General features: G+C 41.7%; 1 protein-coding gene across 1 annotated transcript in view; it reads left to right on the top strand.

Annotated features, from left to right (window-relative positions):
• The first annotated feature begins 1,608 nt into the window (after window positions 1-1,608).
• The window catches only part of NCALD (neurocalcin delta), a 97,157-nt gene continuing 80,390 nt past the window's right edge, over window positions 1,609-18,375 (top strand). Inside the window, exon 1 of the mRNA XM_029063918.2 lies at window positions 1,609-1,740. The gene's annotated coding sequence lies outside the window, so the exon portion shown is untranslated. The remainder of the gene's footprint in view (window positions 1,741-18,375) is intronic.

Here is an 18,375-nt window from a genome sequence, read left to right as displayed (position 1 = left end):
TCAGACAAGTGGCAGAGTCGGAGTTAAATCCCAGGTCCTCTGACTTCCAGGCCTGTGCTATTTCCACTAGGCCACAGTGCTTCCCAGATAGTGTCTAATCAGCCTGGATTCTCTCCCTCTGCACCCTCACCCCCTGCCATCAGTTTAATTGGTAGCCAGCCTGAGTCAAACTGGGCTTTGCTTTCCTTGTTTCGGCTCAGCATTCAGGAACATCTTGGGTAACTTGCTGTCATTCACCTTCCTCTCGGGTCCCATCCAGCAAAAGTGGCTGCGCCATACCAGCCTTGGGGTTATGTGTCACCTAGAAACCTGTGTCTTGAAATAAAACAAAGGCAGAGATCATAAGCATCTCCTCATGACTGTCTGTGGTTTTGAGAGGTGGAAAGTATTTCTGCTTTGCTGCCTTCCACCTCTTCTCCCCTTTTCTACCCTTTCCCCTGCTCCCTCTTCCTGGATCCTCTGGTTCTCTTTAGGCATCTCTTGAAACAATCATATAATAAGCATGCCTTCTGGGGCTACAGTAAATTAGGCAAAATATGTATCCATCAATCAATGGCATTTATTGAGCACTTGTATGCAGAACACTGTACTAGGCACATGGGAGAGCTCAGTGCAGTAGATTAGGTAGACACATTCCCTGCCCACAATAAGCTTACAGTCTAGTATCTTTCTGTTCCCTTGCTATTCTCTTAGTTTTCATGGGATTTGTGTCTGGATGGTAAATACATGTATTTGCTGTAGGAAAAACCTTGTCTGCTCTCAGCCTAATGAAGTGAATAGTCATAGAAAGCGACCAGTCGGGAAAGGAGAAAATATCAAGAAATATAGTGGGATGGATGGAAATTCAGTAACTTTTTAAAGTGATTTGTGAGGCTACTTGAAGGTATTATTGGGCTGTGCTCACTTTTTGGATTTTTAATTTTGTTTTGCTGCTCGCTGTTAAACTAACTCAAGTGTCCTGCTTAAAGGAAGAATCATGCCAGGAGAATCACACGCCATTAGAAAAATGATCATTCTATATATTAAACACTATGTGTCAAAGTTTGTATCTCTCCATCTTGCCCTATCTTCTTTCCTGTACTAGAATCTTTCAAGGTCTCCATTAACGTGCTTCAGCATATCTCTGTGAGTTCATCTCTGGGTCTCAGTTCATCTATTTTTGAAGTTGTTCCTCCCCAAAACCCTCCTGGGGATTCTATTTTCATTCATTTGTTTGAATGATTTAGCCAAAGAAACTCCTTCCTAAGTTTGAAGAGTTTGAGGACTTGGAAAAATTTTGTTTTATTTTAGCGATGGGGCCCGCATCTTATCACGGGGTTGGGGGCATTGAACAAGGAAGCACATTTTTCTAAAACCCAATTGCACGAAGAGAAAATAGCTGAGGGACCTCGGGAGACGAACTTTGGTGAGTGCAGGTTGTCAAAGGACAGGTTGCGATGTGTGCACACAGGCTCACCCACACAGATACCCAGACACACAAACACACACCCAGAATGACAGATGACCTATTGAAATAATTTCGAAGCCGTACTGTGGTTGCTACGACAACCAATGCTCTCTTGGCTTTCATCTGGCCATGTGATAGTGTCTCTGACGTAAGCTGGAGGCAGGGTCTGTGGTTGAGTCTGCCCAGCCAAATGCTTGTGAGGATTTGTTGGGTCTCTGTGGCCGCTGCTGCCGTTTCTTCCCGGGAGCTCCCAGAGCATGGACTGTTAAAGTCGGTCATTTCTACTGTGTGAGGTAACCCCGTTTGCTTTATATTCTAGTCAGTTATTTTTAAACCTTATTGTGGTTAATTTCCCCCCACAGCCGGCCGCTGCAAGTTTGCCTTGATGAGCAACTACAGTAGTATCAGAAAAATGCGAAACAGCTTCCAGTTACTAATTTGGTGTGCAGCCCGCAAAGCTTAAATTGGGTCTAATGGCCCATAACGGAGGGATTGACTATAACCGGGCTTCTTTCTGAACAATTGCTGGCATATTGTTTTGATCCTACAACCCCACAGGATAAGTCCTTTGCTAGATTCCAGGAGTTGTTCCACTAGCGGTGCTCTTGGTTTAGTTTTGTAGCGTTGTTACTTTGGGAACTTGATTTCTTTTCAACTGGGCGGCTCTGAATTAGCTGAGAGGATTTGAAGTGTTGGGGCTATTTTCATTTCTGCTGTTTTTAATTAGCAACAAAGGGAACTTGAGATGAAGAGTGCACTGTGGAAAAGAAAAAAAGTCGGTGTTTTCTCCTTCAGATAAGTTTATGTTTTCCCTTTAATATGCCCCTCATGATGTTTAGCGATCTTTCCACATAAAGGCATTTATTATTGCTTTTGGTGTTTTGGAGATAAGAGTATGTAAAATCCCTACTGAAGAAAAGCTTCCTAGAAAATAAAATAGCTGAAATAAGCCAGTAAAATTTTAGGGTATAGTAACCTTTTACTGCTACGTACATATACACTCATACATATTTGCTTTATCCTGTATCGCATGTAGTGAATTAGATAAAAAAAAAACTTTAAAAATTGCAAGTTCAGTTGTCACATTGACTATTTTTTGGTAACCGAGTGATATGAACAATATAGGTCCAAAAAGGAGATTTTCTTAATAGGAAATTGACAGCTATTCTACTTTAGCAGCAGTGGCTGAGTGAAGCATCATCAACAGGAATCTTTAACCTCGAATATATTCATTTAAATAGCCATTTAAAGAATAAATTTATGGTTGGAATCGAATTTGTCTTTTCCAGGAAAAATGAATTTACTAACAACCAATTGAATGACCATTTCCTGTTGATTTCTAACTGCGTACTATACCCTAAATGGTTTAATCTGCTTTTTCTGAATAGTGTACTGTATCTTTAACCTGCAGTATATTTTGATGATCTGTAACAGATCCCAAGTGAGTGATTTTTTTTTTAGTTGTGCATTGTGCACTTCAAATAAAAATGGTTAACATGAGAAGTTTTTTGTAGTTTTTTTTTTTTTAGCACAGATAAACTTATTTTGAAAGCTTTCAAACTTCTAAGGATAGATTTCAAAGTGTTACCTGATTTTAAAATCTCACTTGAGGATACAGCTTGTTGCATTTTGAGATTTATAAAATTGACTTATATCTTACAAACCCTTTTCATGTATACATTTTTCATTTATCTTTTCACAGTAGGGACGACAGATTGTTATTGTCGATTGATAGACAAAAGTACTGCAGTGAAGCCCCTCCGCTGCACTTTTCTGGGGAAATGGAGAAAGCGTTGTAAAGAGCCTGAAAGTGTGACTTTGAGACGGAGATTAGTAAATTTATCTAGAAGCCAGATTGCAGAATTATACTTTCCAAGCACTTAGTACAGTGCTCTGCACACAGCTCTCGATAAATATAAATGAATTAATTAGGGTGACCTGGTAGCTGTCTGATTAATCAATCAGCCAATGGTATTTATTGAGTGCTTACTCTGTGCAGAGCACTTTCTAAGCACCTGAGAAAATATAATACGAAAGAATCCATAGACATGATCTCTGCCCACAAGGAACTTATGATCAATAGGTGAAGACATATATTGAAATAGATTATGGATCGGGGAAATAGAGCCATAGCTGCCAGGTGGGAATAGGAGGAAGGGAGGGAAAAGAAGAGGACACATTTCCTTTACCTTTATTTTATTCTCTTCATGGTGGTAGGAAAGAGAACATTCCTAATCTTCCGTCACTTCAGCATCTCTTTCCAATTAAGGAAGATCAAGGCTTCTGCTATCTGCCCCCTCAGTCTTGCCATGCTGCTGGGGGCATAGGTTCTGACCGGTTTTCCCCTGGCTTCTTCCTCTTTTCTTCCTCTGCCTCCACAGTGGTGCCAGAACCCCTTCTTTTAATTTCGAACCAAATTTTGGGGTGTGCCTTTTCCTTGGATGTTGCAGAACTGCACAGATCAAGGCACAAGAACTCTAGGGAGTTTTGTGAAAATTCAGTCTATTAGTACAGTTGAAAATTTGATAATGTCAAAAAAGGAAAGGCATTAATTGTAGAAGACATAACACTGGGGATCTAATTTATGCTCAAGTAATTTATAGTAAGTGAAATCCTAACGATGAGAAGAAGCAGCATGGCCTAACAGATAGAGCACGGGATTGGAATTCAAAAGGACCTGGGTTCTAATCCTGGTTCTGCCACTTGCCTGCTTTGTGACCTTAACCAATTCACTTAACTTCTGTATGCCTCAGTTATCTCATCTATAAAATGGGGATTAAGACCATGAGCCCCATATGGGACATGGATTCCGTCCAACTTGAGCAACTTGTATCTACCCAAGCACTTAATACAGTGCCTGAAACATAGTAAGCACTTAACAAATGCCATTTTAAAAAAACTGGGTTTGAAGGAAAGTTAAGGCCTCTGGGAGAGAATTCCCCATGAATGTGTAAGCACTCCCGTCATATCACATCTAACGAGACTGTTTCATATGCATTCATTTATTTCACAACAAAGATATCCCAGAGGCCATGTTGTTAACAGTCCAAGAATATATGATAACTGAATTCAACACTATGCTTGAGTCTCTCCCATCCTATCTTCTAGCAACTTAGCTAGCATTTCCATCATGGGGGATAGTTTGCTTCAGAAATATGTGATTTTTCAATCGGGTTGAGAAACAATTTTGGAATGTGGGAAACTATTTGAAATAATTTAGAATAAGAGAAAACATGTACTAGCAATATCGTTAATGTATGAAGCGATTGGATGACGTACATAACCTACTGAATCAGTGGGAATGGTTCCAGTGGTGTGGAAATACAACAGTCCAACCCAGGATTCAAATTGTAATGACTCAGTAATAAGCCAGTAGTAAAGCTCCCTGACTGTTCAGTAGACCCCGTCTTGCACTCAGAAGACACAGTAGAATGCCCAGGTCCTCTCTTCAGGGAGAAGGAGGGAATTTGTGAGTTAAAAAGTCCCTATTTATAGTGGGAAAGATATTAGCCCATCAAAGTAGGGTTTTCTTATTAAAAAAAAAATTGGCAGCAATGGACTAGATTTCCTTTTATAATTGTCATCATTATTAGGCCAGTTGTACATAGTTTTTCAGTTATAGAATAATAATTGTGCTATTTAAGTACTTACTCTGTCCCAAGCGTTGTTCTTTATTTGTCTTAATGTCTGACTGCCCCTCTAGATGGTAAGCTTGCTGTGTGCAAGGAATATGTCTGTTTATTGTTATACTGCACTCTCCCAAACAATTAGTACAGTGCTTGCCACACAGTTAGCACTCACAAATACAGTTGACAGACTAACTACTAAGTGCTGGGGTTGACGCAGAATAATCAAGTCAGACACAGTCCCTTCACCAAATGAGTCTCACAGTCCAATTAAGAGGGAGCACAGCTATTGCATCCTCATTTTATAGTTGAGGAAACAGAGGCACGGAGAAGTTAAGTGACTTGCCCAAGGTCCCATAACAGGCAAATAATAATATAATAATAATTGTGGTATTTGTTAAGCACTTACTACGGGACTGGCACTGTATTAAGTGCTGGGGTGGATACAAGCAAATAGGGTTGGACCAAGTCCCTGTCCCACGTGGGGCTCAGTCTCAATCCCCATTTTCGAGACGAGGGAACTGAGGCAAAGAGAAGTGAAGTGAATTGCCCAAGGTCACATAGCAAAAAGGTGACAGAGCCAGGATTAGAACCCATGACCTTCCGACCCCCAGGCCCATAATCTATCCACTACACCACCCTGCTTCTGCAGGACCTCACGATCAGTAATGCCGTCATCTAACACGAAGGCAGCTCTACAGGGTAGGTAGAGAGGTCGAAGTAAACTATCCTGGAAATTTGACATGTCTGCTTTCCTCCTCCCCGACTAACCCGGCCGGCTCCACCTCAGCAGAAGCCTGATTTGATACTATGTGTCTGTGGCTTTCACAGAATATTGTTCCCTCTGTTCCTTCCTTCTCAGCTTTCTCATTCCTTGAAACCCCAATTCAGCAGCACACATCCACCTAAGAGATTTGGAGAAACATGCTCTCATCGGAGCAGAAGGGGATTAGGACTCATAGCTCAAATTAGCATTAATACGAGTTACACAAGTCAATCCCCCTGTCCACAACGGTTTAGGAAGCAGGTGGAGAGCATGATGGGGTCTGCTACTAAGGAGGTGCTGGAGAATTTCCTCATCGATCCCAGATCCTTTTTCACTCCCTCCATTTTCCCTCCTATTCATCTCTTGCCCCCATGGTGAACTAACGCCTTGTGTAAATCGTCTCAGCGGCAGAAGTGGTGTTAGGTGGCTCCCTCGGCCTCTGAGCTGTGCTGTTTGACTCCCGCATCACTCGCTTCAATTGACCAAGGAACTAGAAAAGAAGGCCTCCTGCCTCTGTGTGTTTACACCCTTCAGCCCCGCTGAGGCACCGTATTATTATTATTATCATTGTCACTGTCAGCAATGGTATTAAACCTTGCCTACTTTCTTTGAAACTTCCCAAAGCCCAAAGGACATCTATATATACATCTATTTACCCCCTAATAGGAGGCAACACAAGACCAATAGATTGTTGTATTTGGACCCAAAAATATAGAAGATACAAAACTTCTCTCTCTTTTCTCTCTCTACCCTCTCTTTCCCTCCTTCCTCTCTCTCCTCTCTCTCTCTTTTTCAGTCTCTACTCTCCTAGAATATTATAGAACTGTATTATTAACAATAATGAATATTTATAAAATATTTAAATAATACATATTAACAGTATTAAAGAACTGCACTGTGTGCAAACTGATGCCCTTGATATTTAAGTATATCTTTGTTTATGACAGTGGATATGACCCTGGTTGAATTGGTATGCGGTGTCCATCCCAGAACAGTATGGGACGTAAAGAAAGTAAATTATCGCTCAAAAGCTTGGGGAGATTTGCCTGCATTATTAGACTCCAATTTTCTTTCTATTGGAAAATATTTTAGGACTGTGTCATGTCAGTATGAACATTCCCTGTCCAACATTCCATCTCAGCCTTTTTTAAACTCCCGGGGAGTGTGAAGTCATCCTTTCAATTGCATCAGCAACAACTATCTGAAAATGACAACTGAACCACACTGGAGATGTGACATTTTAATCAAGCTGTTATTTAAAGTCAATCCAAATGTCTAACATTCGAGATGGAGAAGAAAAACGTAATAATTTTCCCTTGGTTTGTACTGAGCTAAAATATTTCTTTTTCTAATTTGGAAAATGTGAAAATGCTCTATTTCTGAGGTGATATTTGATAAATGCAGGTAAAAGCATGAAATCCTCAGGTCTCTGTTACTACTGTTTAGTCTTGACGGGAAGGAGTAAGTTTTAAGGTTAGAGAAATGTTCATTTAGTAATCATTTTATTTTGCACCTAGCTAATTTTTTTAAAGTCAGATTTGCATTTCTTTAAGCATTACCAGATGAAGATTTCATTAGAGACTGTATTTAACACAATATTGTCTATCATTTCTCAAAAAATACTCCTAAAGATTTTATCTAATATTAAATACGAAAATTGTGAGTGACAAGAATTTGACTTAATTATAAATTGGAGGTTTTTTTATTCAAGGGCTCCCTTTCACATTCATTCACTTTGTATCGATCTTCAATTTTATTGAATTCACTTCTTTAAAGGACTTTTAATTTGAGGTCCAGAACGTATTTATAGTTTTATGGGATTTTTGAGAAACGGTGAAAGAGAGGTGTTTGGAGCATGTCACAGCTGATGAATGCATGGCATAGGGGATAGAGCATGAGCCTAGGAGTCAGAAGTTCATGGGTTCTAATCCCGGCTCCGCCAACTGTCTACTTGGGCAAGTCAGTTCACTTCTCTGTGCCTCAGTTACCTTATCTGTAAAATGGGGATTGAGACTGTGAGCCCCATATGAGACGGGGACTATGTCCAACTAGATTTGCTTCTATGCACCCTAGTGCTTAGTATAGTGCCTGGTACATAATAAGTACTTAACAATACCATCATTATTATTATTATTATTATGAGATGGGTGAGGAAATGACTAACCAGTGAGATACTTCAGCTACCATTTCTCTTTTAGTGGAGTGTGAGAAGAACCAATATATTAAGATTCTGAATTGATGCTGTGGTATAACTATACGATGTTCACATCTTCAATTATACACTATAAATTATTTATTTGTATTAATGTAATAATAATAATAATGTTGGTATTTGTTAAGCGCTTACTATGTGCCGAGCACTGTTCTAAGCGCTGGGGTAGACATAGGGGAATCAGGTTGTCCCACGTGGGGCTCACAGTCTTAATCCCCATTTTACAGATGAGGGAACTGAGGCCCAGAGAAGTTAAGTGACTTGCCCACAGTCACACAGCCAAGTGGCAGAGCTGGGATTCGAACTCATGAGCCCTGACTCCAAAGCCCGTGCTCTTTCCACTGAGCCACGCTAATGTCTATCTCTCCCTCTAATCTGTAAGTTCACTGTGGGCAGGGAACTTCTCTGCCAACTCTGGGGTATTGTACTCTCCAAGTGCTTAGTACAGTGCTCGGCTCACAGTAAGTGCTCAGTTTATGCCATTGATGATGACAATGTAACTTAATTCCAAGTACTTTATCGGGAACTGATCATATCAAATTTTAATGCCAAATTTTATTGTCTTTGAATTCAAAAACTTAAAGTTCTATCCTTTGAGGTAAATGTTCAGTGTTGTGTTTGACCTTGCTTGGCTCTCTTTCCTGCAGTGAGTCACGCTATATATTATGTGCTACTTAGAGCCACAGTCAATTCTGAGGATATTTACAACCATCCTGCAGAAATTGTTCAAAAATATCATCACAGAAAAGAGGACTTCTCAAGTCCAAAACATTTCGACCACTCTTTGCCTCACTTGTGTCACACGATGATTCATTCGATGGCTGTGAAGATCAGTAGCCTGACGTAATGCAAATTATCCTGTGTATCCTAGGCAAGTGTGTTTTTCCTACATTGATTTTTCAGCCACCTGGTTAGCCACTATCAGTGCTATCAGTGAATACGTCATTGAGGTGACCCAACTCCCTATAAAAACATCATTCAGTAGGAGTTGTAGCATTTATGGAGGACCCATTTGATGTGGCAATAATAATAAAACTGTTGAATTTGTTAATCACTTACTATGTGACAAGAGCTGTAGAAGATAATCAGATCAGACACAGACCCTGTTATTTATATTAATGGTGTCTCCCCCTCTTGACTAAGCTTGCTGTGGGCAGGGAATTTGCCTGTTTATTGTTGTTATTGTTACTCTCCCAAGCGCTTAGTACAATGCTCTGCACACAGTAAGTACTCAATACGATTGAATGAACGAATGAATGGACCCACATTCTAAGTAGGAGGGAGGTCAGGTAGTGAATCCCCATTTTACAGATGTGGAAATCAATCAAGCATTGTCATTTACTGAGAGCTCACTGTGTGCAGCATTTGGGAAGTACAGAATAAAGACATTACCATTTCCTTAGCCTTTCCCAGGTCCCCTGACATTGACCTGAGTGAAAAGAGACAATTCCAGGCTTTGTCACTGTCTGCCCCTGCTCTCCCACTCTTCTGCCAACGTGAGAAGCTTGTAGAGCAGCAGGGTGACCAATATATCAACTGAGGATCTTGTGCATTCCCTCATAAGTGTTTGTAGGAACAATTTGAGAGATTAAGTGTCTTGTCTCCGTGAGTCTGAACAAGCAATCTCATTGTGAACTAGCTTCAGTTTTGGGATGCGTCACCCTAAACCGGTCCTTTGGATGCAGCGGATTGAAAAATTTTTGAATTGTGGACTCTGAGTTGGGGCAGGGATCTCAGTAGACTACCTCAAAGCCGATTGGGACCTTCAGGCCTGTAAAGTAACTTCAACCATCCAGAACAGGTGGTGGAGTCTATTCTGTAAGATCTCTGAGGAAACAGATCATTTGCTATCCCATTACATATCTAATCTCCATGGTTCTCAAGATGATTTTCTTAGGGTCCGATTCAGATCTCTGCTGTTTTCCTTTAAACCCGTATCTTTTCATTCAGTTCTCATTGGCCATGGAGATTTCAACCACCTATTGAAATAAAAAGGAAGCAGTATGGCCTGGTGGGAAGAGCATGACGCTGAGCTCTTATCCCCACTCTACCTGCTGTGTGACCTTGGGCAAGTCACTTAACTTCTTCGGTGCCCTGGTTTTCTCAACTGTAAATTGAAGATTCAGTATTTGTTCCCCCTCCTACTTAGATTGTGAGCCCCATGTGAGATAGGGAGTGTATCTGACCTGATTAACCTTTCTATCCCAGTGCTTAGAACAGTGCTTGACACATAGTAAGTACTTAACAAACATAATAATAATAAAAATAAAAAAGCTTTGTTGACTCAGATTGTGGCTATTCACCTTTCTTCTTGAAGTTAACAGCTTCATTGCCTTGAACCTCTTCTCCGGGGCATTTTCTTAATTATTTTTCTTGTTCTTTTCTGAACTCACTCCAGTTCTCCTCATCCTATTTAAGCTAAAGGGTCCACAGAGGTATAATGAAAGGAAGCAGGGTGACAGTTCCCTAGATAATCCAAGCAAATAAAGGAAGAATAAAGGTTTGTTTCCTTGAATGATCCAGATTGACTATCTATATTGGTTGGATTATCCAGATAATTGCTCAACTCTCTGGTTCATTTTGCTTATGTAGACTCGGTACTGTGATTTCAACTGACTAGTCATTCAATCTCAGGAACTTTCCATTCCTAGAAATGGGCCCTGAAAATTCTTAATGACCAACAAGACAGGGACTGAATCCAACCTGATTAGCTTGTACCTACCCCAGGGCTTAGTACTGTGCCTGGAACATAGTTCACACTTAACAAATACCATTAAAAAAACAAACAAACAAAAAGAAATGGTTAGGGCACAGAAGATACATACCTGAACATCAACTTTTTGCATAATTTTGGCCCTGTTATTTTTTGCTGAAAGGCTATATGATTGTAGGGTTCCGAAGAGTTTTGCCAGTTTAGTGAGCACCAGTCCAGTTAGAACAATTTCATTTTAGCAGAAATTCTAGCTGTTGTCTTTTGCATAAGTCTAGCTTCTATTGTATATGTGTGTGTGTGTGAGCAAGAGAGAGAAAGTTTGTATGAATATAAACTGACACTGTTACTGTTCTTGAATGCATTTTCAAGAATTCACATACACTTGAAGCTGTCCCAAGGGTATGCAACCCTGGGTTCCAAGAAATAGTCTGAAACCACAGGTGACCTAGAATAGATCGCTAAAGCTGACTTTGGTCACCTGCCATTGGTCAAATGTCAGTAGGTTATAAAAATCTACTGTCTCCTACTCCCCTCTTGGAAGGCTTTCTCACCTAAGTTACGCTGCGGTGAGGTCTAGTGAGGTGCTCTCTAAGCAGTGCTCTGCACAGCTTTGGAAACAGCATGGCCTAGTGGAGAGAGCACAGGCCTTGGTGTCAGAAGGACCTGGTTTCTAATTCCACCTCCACTCTGTCTGCTTTGTGGTCTTAGGTAAGTACCTTAATTTCTCTGCCTCAGTTACTTCATCTGTAAAATGGGAATTAGGTCTCTGAGCCCCATGCAGGCAGGGACTCTGTCAAACCTGATTACCTTGTATCTACCCCAGTGCTTAGAACAGTGTTTGACACATAGTAAGCGTTTTAAAACTACCATTTTCATCCCTTCTATTTTATGTCTTGATGAAGTTTAAGTTTTCACTGGGTGATGCAAAGGTCCCCAAGGAGTGAGCTGCTCAAATAAAAGTTATTCGATTTCAGAAATGACACTGCTTAAGGCAGTAGGTGGGTAGAGCCCTGAAGGGGAATTCTGCCATCTTCCCTCAGCAATCAGGGGTCATGGAGCACAGTGTTTTTTACTGGAAATCCCCCTTGGCAGATGGCCAACTTTACAGATGTTCACCCCTTTGCTCCTTGTGTTTCCCCATTTGTTCATTTGATTCGTTCATTCAATCGTATTTATCGAGTGCTTACTATATTCAGAACGCTGTACTAAGCACTTGGTAGAGTACAATGCAACAATAAACAGACACATTTCCTGCCTGCAATGAGCTTACAGTCTAGTCAGGGGGAGACAGACATCACTACAAACAAATAAATTACAGATACACACACAAATGTTCTGGGGCTGGAATGGGGGGGAAAACAACGGGATCTAATCAGGGTGACGTAGAAGGGAGTGGGAGAAGAGGAAAGGGGGTGCTTAGTCTGGGAAGGCGTCTTAGAGGAGATTTGCCTTCAATAAGGTTTTAGGGGGGCGGAGAGTAAATTGTCTTTCAGATTTGAGGGGAAGGGCCAGAGGCAGGACGTGGGCTAGGAGTTGGCAGTGAGATAGGCAAGATGGAGGCACAATGAGAAGGATAGCATTAGAGGAGCAAAGTGTGTGATCTGGGTTGTAGTAGGAGAGTAGTGAGGTGAGGTAGGAGGGACAAGGTGGTGGAGTGCTTTAAAGCCAATGGTAGGGAGTTTTTGTTTGATGTGGAGGTAAATTGGCAAACAGTGAAGTTTTTGGAGGAGTGGGCTGACATGTCTTGAAAATTTTTTTTTTCTTGATTCAGAACGTTAGGAACTTCATCTAGTTCTAAAACATGCAATTTCAGCTCAGGCACCCTCAGCCAGCACGGAGGTCATTTCCAGCTTGGTGAGAATTCATTCATTTAACAGTACTTATTAAGTGCTTACCATGTGCAGATCAGTGTACCAAGAGCTTGAGAAAGTGCAATACAGAATGACAGTCCCTGCCCACAACTAGTTCACAGTCTGGGGGTTGAGGGGGGGAGAGACAGACATCAATATAAACTGACATCAATATAAATAAACTACGAATCAATTCATAATTGCTATGGGATGGGGAGAGGGGGAAGAGCAAAGGGAGCAAGTCGGGGGATGCAGAAGGGAGTGGGAGATGAGTAAAAGTGAGGCTTAGTCTGGGAAGTCCTCTTGGAGGAGATGTGCCTTGAGTAAGATTTTGAAGGAGGGGAGAGTAATTGTCTGGCGGATTTGAGGAGGGAGGGCGTTCCAGGCCAAAGGTAGGACGTGGGCCAGGGGTTGGCAGCGAGACAGGAGAGATTGAAGCATAGTGAGAAGGTTAGCACCAGAGGAGCAAAGTATGCGGGCTGGATTGTAGAAGGAGACGAGTGAGGTGAGGTAGGAGGGGGTGAGGTGATGGAGGGCTTTAAAGCCAGTGGTGAGGAGTTTTTGTTCGATACGGAGATGGATAGGCAATGACTGGAGACTTTTGAGGAGAGGGGTGTTATGTCCTGAATGTTTCGAATGATCTGAGCAGCAGAGCGAAGTATGGACTGGAGTGGAGAGAGGCAAGAGGCTGAGAAGTCAGCAAGGAGGCTGATCAGTAATCTAGGCAGGATAGGATGAGTGATTGTGATCATATTAACGTGGTAGCAATTTGGATGCAGAGGAAAGGGTGGATTGGACAGTGTGATTGGAAAACACCGTCAGCAATAACAAGTGCAGCATGAAGCATGGCTTACTGGATAGAGCATGGGCCTGGGAGTCAGGAGGACCACTTATCTGCTTTGTGACCTTGGGCAAGATAGTTAACATCTCTGTGTCTGTTACCTCAACTGTAAAATGGGGATGGAGACTGTGAGCCCCACGTGGGACAAGGGACTTGCTTTTATCCATCCCAGCGCTTAATACAGTGACTGGCACATAGTAAGCGCTTAACAAATTCATTCATTCATTCAATCGTATTTATTGAGCGCTTACTATGTGCAGAGCACTGTACTAAGCGCTTGGAATGTACAATTCGGCAACAGATAGAGACAATCCCTGCCCATCAGTGGGCTCACAGTCTAAACAGGGAAGACAGACAACAAAACAAAACAGAAGAAAACAAAACGAAGCACCTTCTAAGTCCCAGGTACTGTACTAAGCACTGGGATAGACACAAGATAATCAGCTTGGACCTAATCTGTGTCTCACACGGGGCTAGCAGTCTTAATCCCCATTTTCCGGATGAGGTAAAAGAGGCACAGGGAAGTGAAGTGACTTGCCCAAGGCTACACAACAAATACCACAAATATTATTATTACTTATTCAGTAGTATTTATTGAGCGCTTACTATGTGCAGAGCACTGTACTAAGTGCTTGGAATGTACAAATCAGTAACAGATAGAAACATTCCCTGCCCTTTCATGGGCTTATGGTCTAATTGGGCGAGACAGACAAAAACAATAGCAATAAATAGAATCAAGAGGATGAACATCTCATTAAAACAGTAGCAAAGAAATAGAATCAAGGTGATGTACATCTCATTAGCAAAATAAGTACTTAGACTGTGAACCCCAAGTGGGGCGGGGACTCTGACCCCAGCGCTTAGAACAGTGTTTGACACACAATAAGTGCTCTTGCCACAAGACCAACCTGCTGATTACAGAACACTTAGTACTGTGCTTTGCCCACAGTAAATGCTCAAACACCATTGATTGATTGCACTTTCCTCATGTGACCGTAACTCTGGACATGGGGTGGGCCTATCCAAGGCTGAAAATATTTTTTCAGTCTCCATTTCCAGTTACTCTGAAGCTTGCTCTGAATGGCTGTTGGATGTGGTTAATAATCAAGTTAATAATAGCAACCGTGGTATTTGTTCAGCGCTTGCTTTGTGCCGAGCTACTCCTCAAGTTGTTTGGCTACCCACTTCAAGTTTGTCCCATTGATTCTTTTGCTTTAATTTCAAGAAGCTGCATTTCCAGCCCATGATGTTCTTGGAAAACCATGTGGAATGGAAAACTTGAGTTATAAACTCATCTATTCTGAATCCAGAATGATGGTGTTCCCTCCAGCGGTGTGACACGCTGTATCCAGGCCGGCTCGTGTTTTCAGAAAAACGTTCCATAATTCACTAGCAACCTTCTAGCTAGACGTCAAGTGAAAACATGTGTTATGGCAGAACTCAGTATGTCCCCCTTGAACTGATGTAGAGGTTAGGTGGAATTGGCCTGAAGGTCAAGGATTTATTTGATTAGTAAACCTCTTGTGAGGATATGTGTGTGTGTTTTGGGGTGGCGATGAGGTTTGTGTCTAAGTGTGGGTGTCTGGGGGAGATCTCAGGAGCCCTTCCTCTATAGAGGGGTGACCCTCAGGGTCATATTTTATCTAGGGATCATCTTCCATATCTCTGCGGACATGGATGGCTGAGAACAACCCATGCCATGTCACCACTCCAGAGCTTGTGAGTTTGAACGTGGGACAGATTTGGCAGAGAGAGAGAGACACTGAGAGAAATGTGCATGTTTATTCTCCTTGTTAATGTTAGAGCAGGTAGTGTTTATTTTAAGCAGCATCTCCCAAGTGAGTAAGTGTTTTTCACCCATTATTCTTTATACCTGCTGGAGTCTGGAATTTGAAACAGAAAGATGGGTTGTTATGAAAGGTTGTCAAGTTGCCTTCTTGACCTCTGCAAACCCTGGAGCCCCACGGGAAACCAAGCGATGTCTCTGTACAGTTTCACATCATCCGAGTCTTCCAGTTGCCTCCTGAGGCTGAATAGCATGAGACAGAGCCTGAAAATGGTTCCACTTCCTGGAAAATACCTGGAAATTATTGTACTTTTTCAGTGCTTACTAAGTGCCAAGAGAAGCAATAGCAGTGTGGCTTAGTGGAAAGAGCATGGGCTTGAGAGAGTACAATTCAAAGTCAGTCAGGTTGGACACTAGGCCCTGTCCCATTTTGGGCTCACACTCCTAATCCCTATTTTACAGATGAGGGAACTGAGGTCCAGAGAAGTGAAGTGACTTGTCCAAAGTCACACAGCGGACATGTGGTGGAGTGGGGATTAGAACCCAGGTCCTTCTGACTCCCAGGCCCATGCTCTATCCAGTAGGCCAAGCTGCTTCTCCACATGACATGGCAGCAGTCTGCTGTGTGACCTTGGGCAGGTCACTTCCCTGTGCCTCAGTCACCTCTCCTTTAAAATGGGGATTAAGACTGTGAGCCCCATGTGAGACACTCACTGTGTCCAACCTGATTAGCTTGCAACTACCTCAGCACTTAGTACAGTGCCAGGTACATAGTAAGTGCTTAACAAATGCGTTTAACAAAAAGGCAAAGTACAGCTACCATTATCTTGGTTGAAGAAGCTGGCTGGGGGCATAGGAGAGATTGGCTTCAGTTGCCTATCTCTTGGACTAATGAAAACACTGCCCTTCCAGGTCTTCGCTTGGAGTTTGGCCTTGGAAGGGCCAGTTCTGACATTGCCATTCACCCAGGGTATTGACACAGGAGGACAACTGCTGTAAGATCGCCATGAGCAGGAACATGTCTGCTAATTCTGTTACACTGTAACACTGTTACAATGTATAGTGCTCTGTACATAGAAAGTGCTCAGTAAATATCATTAATAGATGGAGGAGGAGACAGTGATTTGTCTTATCCTTCCTTTTTTTCCCTTTTCCCTCTCTATCCTCTAATAATAATGGAAAAAATAATAATGATAACAATTATGATGTCTGTTAAGTGCTTACTATGTGCCAAGCACTTGACTAACTGTGGGGCAGGAACAATCAGGTTGGACACAATCCCGGTGGCACGCATGGGCTTCACTGTTTAAGGTGAAGGGAAAACCTGTGTTCATTTTTCAGATTAAGAAATTGAGGCGCAGAAAAGCAAAGTGATTTAGCCAAAGGCACACAGTAGGCAAGTGGCAGAGTTGGGATTAGAAACCAGGGCTTCTAACTCCCAGATGCATTGGTCTTTCCATTAGGTAATCCTGCTTCTCTCCCTTTCCCCCAAACCATTCCTCCTTCTGCTCGTCTTTTCCACCCATCCATTCCCCTCTTCACTCCGCAAGAAGTGTGCAGGAAGGGTTGTTTTCATCGACCGTATCTATCAGTTGTATTGTGTTGTACTCTCCTGAGTGATTTATACAATGCTCTGCACACAGTAAGTGCTCAATCCATACCATTGATTGATAAATTCCTGAAAGTATCTTTAGATATCCATTTTTGAAAATATAAACTTTCTTGAGGAAACCACCTCCAAATGAAATGCAAGTTGCAGCCTGCAGCTGGGATTGGCTATCTCTGTCAGTATATTCCAATTTTGCTGTACCAAAGTCCAGGTTGCAACTGACAGTCAATATTATTCACTGAACACATATTCTGTACAGACCACATTACTAAGCATTTGGGAGAGTACAATACAGTAAGTAGATATGATCCTCTGCCCTCAAGAAGCATATATTCTAGAAGGGGAGGCAGGTGTTAAATTAAAAGCAGGGGAAGAAACCCAGTTTTAAAGATATAGTAATAATGTTGGTATTTGTTAAGCACTATGTGCCATACACTGTTCTAAGCACTGTGGTAGTTACAAGGTAATCAGGTTGTCCCATGTGGGCCTTACAGTCTTCATTCCTGTTTTACAGATGAGGTAACTAAGGCACAGAGAAGTTAGGTGACTTGCCCAAGGTCACACAGCTGACAACTGGCAGAGTTGGGATTAGAACCCACAACCTCTGATTCCCAAGCCAGTGCTTTTTCTACTAAGCCACACTGCTTAGTGCTTCTAAAATTAGGTGAGGTGAGCTGACTACCTAAATTCTTAGTGAGCACAGATTCAAATACACAGGTGACTCAGCAAGGAGGGAAGTAGGGTAGAGATAATTGGAAATTGAAGTAAACAAATATCATGATGTGGCTCCAATTCAAATGAATCACACGAACAGGGAATGTCTACCAACTCTATTATATTGTCATCTTGTGTTCTCCCAAGCCCTTAGTACAGTGCTCTGCACACAGCAAGTGCTCAGGAAATGTGATTGATCGATTGAGCATACAAGACTTCTCCCGGGCCCAGTAAGAGATACCACTATCAAGCAAGTGTTCCAGCAAAGAAAGCTTTATTCCTAAAACTAGTAATCCTCATAAATCCCCCTTCCCCTCACATTCTCATTTAAGTAGTTTCAAGGGTAAATGTGAAACAAATGACTCATACTCTTCTGCCTGGTAAGATACATTTGATGGATTTGATCATAAAATTTTATTCTTTGGGCCTTGAATTTCATTGATTATCACTTCAGTGGAGGACATTTGCTTTGATCGTCTTAAATGTTGCAAAGGAAATGGCATAGCTCACTGTGTCTTGGTAATTGATGATTAGATTTTCTTGGTGGGCAACTTTACTCAAGATTTTCCAGTGGTTCTAAATTTGTCCGTGTAAACAAATACACTGGCGCCCTTTTCTTCTAGTTATTATTTTATTATGAAGAGGAGAAATTCACTTGTACCCTTTCAAGAACAGAGTGAATTGTTGTTGCATAGGTGCATATATACATTTTTCAAAGACGTGTTAATAGTAACAGGAAAAATAATGGTGGTATTAAGTGCTCTCTGTGTGCCAAGCACTGTACTAAGCATTGGTAGATACAAGATAATCA

Source organism: Ornithorhynchus anatinus, chromosome 4 (assembly GCF_004115215.2).
Source record: "Ornithorhynchus anatinus isolate Pmale09 chromosome 4, mOrnAna1.pri.v4, whole genome shotgun sequence".
NCBI lineage: Eukaryota > Metazoa > Chordata > Mammalia > Monotremata > Ornithorhynchidae > Ornithorhynchus > Ornithorhynchus anatinus.
Note: the sequence above shows the minus strand (reverse complement) of the source record. Positions and strands in the feature narration are given on the sequence as shown.